Here is an 8,046-nt window from a genome sequence, read left to right on the forward strand (position 1 = left end):
GAGTGAAAAGTTTCAGGTAAGGTCACATGGCTTTTAATGTTGTTATATATGTATTGTATTTTATTTCCTGATTTGTGGGGTTAGGCACGGTCAAAACTTACACTGAGAACTGGTCGAAGATGAGGTGTAACCACCGCGGTGGTCCAAGAACTTTATCTAGCACAAAAAGGAAAAGGTATTTAATATGATTCACCTGACAAATATACAACATTGTTGTCCTGTTTACTAAATTTTATTTCATTTATGGTCAATGACGATATGAACTGTTAAGGCGCAACAAGTTGGAAATCTGTCGGTCCTATACAATTATTTCATGACACTCGTTGGAGCGCGGAGAAAGGGTAATTAATGAACAGCAAGAGAGCTATATGTATTTGATCATTTTTTGTAACTTGTTCCATATTGCCATGCTGGATTTGGTTTAATTTGAGTCTCATTGCATTTCTCTGTCATCTTTTGATCACCTGTAATTATGTTGCTGCTTCTGCATTTGTTTGATATTGGCATTTAGTTTTCCTGAGTGTTACCAAACTTTTATAACTTTGCTGTGGTTGGCTAGTAGGAAAAACTTGTTTCATGGTTTATAATCTGTTTGGATTGAACTTAACATCTGGATTTAATGATGTAGATAAATTAGAGCAAAAAATAAATTAAATAAGGTTCGAGTAGACTGGTTTTATCTAATAAATTTTGGGTGGAATTTTGATTTTTCTAGACTTGAAAGATGATGAAGATAGTGAACATCCCTTCTGCCTCAAATAGAGAACATCATCTAGATGTATGAAAGAGGAACATAAAGCATGAATCTAGAAACATCAGGGTATTTTACTTTGAACATACTTTATTTGGTCATCAATGATGTCTTGCTATAATTTCCACTTTTAGAGCTTAGAAGGAAGGCAAAAGTTTCATCTAATTCAACTTCTGTCTTGGCTATTAGCTCATGGGGAAGCTCAATACAATAGATGATTTCAATCAAGAGGGCTTCTGATTTATATTCTTTCTCCAAACTGAAGTGTTTAAGTGTAGGAAGGAAGTAGGAACTATAATCTTTTGTTTCTTCAATATTCTGTAAAATTGAAACTCCTATCCTATGTGGTTATAAAAATCATTTCTTGACATCTTTATGTGCATATGTACAATTATAATATGTACAAATTTATCAATTGATAGTAGTACAATTTAAAACACTTTGAAAATGGGAAATGCATATGTACAAATTTTACATATGCTTTGTTTTGCCTCTTGCAGAATTAAAACACAATTTAAAATATGCCTCTTGCAGAATTATGGTGTTAGAGAAAATGCAAACGCCCTTATCTTTCCAATTACTTAGCATGTTTATGCATGGATATGTGAATGTATCTGTTGCTTATATGTGTATAAGAAAAACTTTATGTCAGAAATTTCCTTTTAGTATTAGATTGATAATGTTTGAGTACTTGCTTCTACTCCATCAGACTTATTTTTGTTTGCTGTTGTAGTATTCTTTTATGTTAATATTTAGTTTGTTGGTTGACTTATTGATTATGCATTCAATTGATGTAGGAAAATGATAGAGCTGTAAGAGGAAACACAAGCAGGGGAAAGTGAAAAAACAGAAGCTCAGATATGTGAGAAGTTTCTGGGTAAAGCTTCCGGATTTAACAAGAATTTTGCATTTTCACAGATTGAGCATCAATCCATTGCAGCAAAGCTGAGTTAAGGTGCATTGTACAACAACAAGAAATAAGATTAAACAGTTGGAGGACCAGCTAATCTTATTTGATCAACAAAAAGAGAAAATAAAAAGCCTTGAACACCAACATTGGTCCTGTTGAGATGAAGCAACTAACTGTAGCCCTTGAACTAGAGAAATCTGATAAAGCCTAACTCGTAGCACTTGCCTTCTCGACTCTGAAGACTCATCCTCATCAGCTACAGCTATTTCAAATACCGGAATTGGTGACACTTGCCATGCTAACGGTTTGATGGTTATTTTTGTGTTGTATGACAAAAGATATTTTGACATGGGGGTAGAACCTCTTTTTAGGATTGTTTGCATATATGTGTTAGATGGTGTACATGGGTGGCATTTTTTTGTTAGTTATGCAAATATATAGAGAAAAGGAAATTGTGGTGCATGCTGTTCTTTTGGGTTATGCACATGTGATAGTGCTTTTTGGATTTTTTTATGCTTATCATGCATAAAATCCATGTATGGACTATATATATATATTGTATGAAAATATGATTTTTGATTTAGTGATCAGATTTTATATTGTGTCCATTATTTCGTTCATGTTGAATGATAATGTAGGTCAATACGAAATGCTCTGAAAACAACACATTCTGCAACTAATTTTTTAGTAGCAAAAAGTCATTTAGCATAATTGCATTCCGTTGAGGTCAATGAAATGCTCTAAAAAAACACATTCTGCAATTAATGTTTTAGTAGCAAAAAGTAATTTAGTATAATTGATTCCATATTCAGCATCTAAAAATATTCATGATAACATTTTGGATTTCACATTCAGTGTCTAAATGATAACAATTAACCACTAAATTTTTGTCACTAAAAGATACATTCGGCCACTAATAAATAGTCACAAAACTTATTGGATCCCCATTCAGCGTCTAAAATGACTATAATTAACTACTAAATTTTGGTCACCAAAAGATACATTCGCGCCACTAATAAATAGTCGCGAAAACCTATTGGATTCCACATTCAGCATCTAAAATTCCTATAATTAACTACTAATTTTGGTCACCAAAAGATACTTCGGCCACTAATAAAATGTCGCGAAAACCGTTTGGATTCACATTTAGCATCTAAAAGAGTTATAATTAGCCACTAAATTTGGTCACAAAAAGATACATTCGTCGACTAATAAATAGTTGCAAAAGCCTTTTACGAAATTACCCTTACACCTTTGGCGTCTAATTTGTGTGGGATTCGCGACAAATTATTAGACACTAAAATTGACATTTTGCAACTAATTGATTAGTCGCATATAATTTTACCAAATTACCCTTCAACTTTTAGCGTCTAATTTGGGGGCTATTTGACCAGCATTTACCGACTATTTTGATAGTCGCAAAAAAAAAAACTTTTGCGTCTAAACCAATATGACGCGCTATGATCTGCGACCAGCCTACGGCAACTAGAGGCGACAACCGAATTTAGACGCTAAAAATGGCTTTAGCGTCTAAATGCGACTTTCTGCGTCTAATTTTGCTAGACACAGAATGCCAGTTTTCTTGTAGTGAACGGTGGGCTTGGGATTCGTTCCTTGAAAGTTTGGAACACCACTTTGATGGTCTATCACCATTAGAGTATTGTTTCAAATATGGATTCTCTTTGGGTGAAATGGATTCACATAGTTAGATTACGGGGTAGGAGTTTTTGGAGTGTTAGAATCCCATAGGACTCTAGTTGGTGTTGCGAAAGTTGCTTAAAATGAGAGATTTGGTTCATAGTCACATTGGTATCAAGTTGGGAAATGGTGATTTTACTTCGTTATGGCACGATAATTGGCATCTGTTGGGTCCCCTTGATGTAGTTATCCCTCCTAAACTTTATCATGTTCCTGAAGTCTATCCTAATGTCGTTGTTTTTAGGACTTCTAGTTCTAGCATTTTAGATATTCATACTTTATATTCATCTAAGGCATCTGAACCCCTAGAGCTTGTTCACTCAAATCTTTGGGGACCAGCTTTGAAGGGTTCTAATACTGTGTAAATTTTGTTGATGATCACAACAAATTCACATGGCTTTTTCCTCTTAAAGTTAAATCTGACACCAAAATTGTGTTTCAACATTTTCATAAACTAGCAAGAAACAATTTGATTATAAACTCAAATGCATTCAATCAGATTGGGAGGTAATATAGGAGATTTTTTTCATATCTTGTTGGTTGTGGAATTCAAATTAGGCATCTTTGTCCTCTTACCCTTCAACAAAATGGGAGAGCTAAAATGAAGCATAGGCAAATTGTAGAGCTTGGATTAACACTAGTGCAAAATCCTACATCTTCAGAATGAAAATTAGCTATGGAAACTAAGTATGACACTTTTATGAAGAACAACACATGGACTTTAATACCTTATGATGATAATATGACAATAGATGACAATGGTTGTTTAGAGTCAAGTTCAATGCTGATGGATTAGTTCAAAGGCACAAAGTCAGGTTAGTTGTAATGGGATTTCAACAAACACCAGGTTTGAACTATTTTGAAACATTCTCACCCATTGTTAAACCCTGCACAATTTATAATATTCTCACTTTAGTTGTTTGCTATAATTAGAAAATTCAACAAATTGATGTTAATAATGTACTTTTGAAATGGTGACTTGACTGAGACTGTGTACATAACACAACTAGTTGAATTTATAAATTAGTAATTTCCTAATGTTGTATGTAAATTAAATAAAACACTACATGGTCTAAAATAAGCTCCTCGAGCTTGGTTTGAAAAGCTTAAAAGAGCTTTAATCACTTAGGGATTCACCAACTCTACAATAGATGGTCTAGCTTGCAAACGAGTGTTAAAATATATTAACGGGTTCTTTAGATTCTGGTTTTTCATTTCAGCATAGTTCTCATCTGTTCTTGAAGAATTTGTGATGTAGCATGGGCTAGTATAGTAGGAGACACTGAGCACCAAAGTAGCATGAGATAAACATAGACCAACAGATAAACATCAACTTAGCATGGGATGACTTTTTTTTTTTTTTTTTAATTCTAAGTTATCATTTTCATTTTTATCATTATCTAGCAGACTATTTTAATTTTTGTTATTATCAAGTAGTTAGAGTCATGATAATAAATAGTCCCTAAAAGTTATGTAATCAAATATTCCTTATTTGAATAAACAATTGTTATTTTTTTTCCTACACTTAGTGTTTGGAATAGTTTAAGATTATTTTGCTAGTGCAAATATCTTGTTTGATAGCATTTTTCCTCCAACGAATCTCTTCCGCTACGCCAATTGTAGATACAGATTGGGCTTGTGACTGGATGGACAGAAAATCCACCGATGGCTATTGTGTTTTCCTTCGAGGTAATCTCATCAATTGGGCATCACAAAAGCAAATGATGGCAGCACTCAGCTCCACTAAAGCTTAATATCAAGCCTTATCTCAGGCTTCCACATAGTTGGTTTGGATTTGAAATTTGTTGCAAGAACTTCAGGTTTCAATCAATTCAGCTCTTGGCTTATGGTGTGGCAACATTATTGTTGGTTCCCTGGCTTCCAATCTTATGTTTCATGCTAAAACCAAGCACATGGAGATTGATTCATTGCTCTTTGTAACAAGTTGAATCTCACTGCGTTGTCCAGCTTGCAAGGCGATGTTGATACGAGTTTATTAGAAGAGTGCATGAAGAATTAATGCAGCTGTTTAAAGTACTGCAACATCTTACAAGTTTCGATTCATCGCTTTAGAACAAGCTAAAGCAGTTTAGATTGATTTCTATAACAAGCTAAAGCTCACTACGTCCCTCAGCTTGAGGGGCGACGTTGACACGAGCTTAGAAGATTTCAATGAAATTTTAATGCAGATGACTTAAAAGTACTGAAACTCTCAGTTCTAAAATAGAGTTACTGGGTTGCAATGTTTTCGAAAGCTAGTTAAAAAGTGGTTAACGACATTATCAAACGACAAGTGTTACAGAGTTCGTAAAGTTCCATTGCTGCTAACGGGAGTAGTATCTTTTATTTTGGTCTGTTAGTTTGGAAGATTAAAAACTCTGCGTTTGGTTAAAACGCATAGTTTCAATAACAAAAGTTTATCTCTCAAACATATATAGAGATTGATCATAGTCACAGGGCTTTGAAGAAAGAAGTTGAACCTAGGTTTCTAAAATATGAAGAAAAAACATGTGATTCGTGTTTGCTTAGCTAGCAAACGGCTTCGTAATTGTCGTCGTGATTTACAGAGATTGTCAAGTGTTTTCGTTTTTAATGAAAATCGGTTCTTGAGAGTTTGGGATTATTGTAGCTTAACAAATTAAATGAAGCTACAACCACAAAAATGTTTGGTAAACAACTTTTAAAATGATTTTTATAAAATTAATGAAATATTAAATCTTAAAAAAGACATTGTGACTGAATCCCAACGATTTTTCTGGGATCCAATCCAATAGATCTACGCAAGCCGACCATAATGACACAAGCTGTGTCGCTGTACGGGCGTTGCCAACTTTGCTTTTCGACACTCTGGTGTTCAAAATTTGTTTTTTATGATTTCAATATTTTATACTCAAAAGAATTATTTTTTAATATATAAACAATTTTAATATGTCTCATGTTTACTAAACACTTTTGTTGTGTGTGATTTTTCTATTAAACTCGGAAAAGTCAGAATCCCGCGAGGATATAGTTTGATCCAGAATCAATTTGGCTTAACACTTGTCCGACCCAGTATAAACTCGTAGAGCTATAACTCGGCCCAGCATAAGCTAGTCGTGACCAAATTTAGCAATTGTTCGACAAATCATAGATAAGCTCAGATCCATAATATTTCAGAAGAGATCATATCAATATCAGTGATGGCACGATCTTATCGCACTACTACGAGAATATCAGAATTGCAATTCGAATGTAATTGCAATCCCAATAATTTTTCTCTTTCCTTGTTTACAAACTTGTATATAAATCCCCTTAAACGATGAGAGAGAGGTTAGCAAATTATTCTAAGCATTCTATTATTATTCTTGTAAGCTCTCTAAAGCANTTATTTAATTTTGAAATTCCGTATTATACCCTTATTTTATATTTCAAACAGGTCATTTTACTCATTTTTAGTTATTTTAATAATAAAATGTACTTATAAACCACATTTTACCAAACGTGTCAACTACTCATAAATCACTTTAACCAAACACATAACTATTTAAATTTTAAATGCTTATAAGCTTAAATTAGCTTATAAAAACTAACTACTTATAAGCTAATTTTCATAAGCTCAAAGAAACACTCCCTAACTCTTCTGCCAAACAGATATAATCCGTAAACGAGATTTTTTAGGGTTTAGTAACATTTTAAATTGCTTTAAGATCAAAGTACCAAATATGTTAAAATTAAAAAAATAACTGAAAATATCACTTTTTTGCTCATAAAAAACCAAGATTGCAACTTCACTGAAATATAGAGATCAACGAACCTGAGAAACTGTTGATTCTCCACTAACAACGAGTATTTCTTACATATGCTCCAATAGTTTGTCTAGAACAACCTTTGCAATTCCAGATAATAGTGAAAATACATGATTCTGAGTTACCCCATCATTTGCAGAATGAGCACATTCAACCAACAGTTTAATGTTTATTATTTTGACTATGTCATCCTGGCGTGAAAGATGTGACAAACAAAATTTCAAGAATGAAAAGAAAAAGCGAAAACGGCAGATATGAACACATGTTCGGGAAAAAAAAAAGATTGGCCCTTAAGAATAGAGATAGAAAGAGAAAATTTCTCTGTTTTTTCCTATGTCTGTCACAGCCACCGCAGTACTCTTTGGGTCGCACCAACTTATGAACCTGATCAAGGATGGGGATGTCTTGGGGTCAAATGACCAGCTTTTGGGCAAGATGAGGAAGTCGAATGATGGTTCTGGTAATCGAGGTCCATCCATGGAGGCGATGACCCGATGGTTTTTGCTACTAGGTGTGGGGATTGTGATGGCTCCCATGGCTTCAATGATGCCTCTTGTGATTTGAGTGCACCTTTAGGGAAGACAGGGGTAAAGTCCTCTTTAGTTGCCAATACCGATGGGTAGGGGAGCCAAAATAATGTCGTTGAAGTTATTCGCAATCACACTCGAATTGTGGTGGTGCTACCAGATTCAGATGTTGTTGCTAGGTTTGGAGATAACCTGTCTTCTAGCCGTCAGGTAACAGTTATTGATGTAGAGAATGGGCGAGATCGATCCCATAGCCCTCCCTTGAGAACTGTCAGGGGTGATGGTGGAGGAATGCTGACTTTGGGGTTGGGTATGGCTGGGGAGGCTGGTTTGAGTTTTTCAAAGGGTCTGAATGGGGGAGGAGGTTCGTTGGAT

Source organism: Pistacia vera, unplaced genomic scaffold (assembly GCF_008641045.1).
Source record: "Pistacia vera cultivar Batoury unplaced genomic scaffold, PisVer_v2 Contig343, whole genome shotgun sequence".
Lineage (NCBI taxonomy): Eukaryota > Viridiplantae > Streptophyta > Magnoliopsida > Sapindales > Anacardiaceae > Pistacia > Pistacia vera.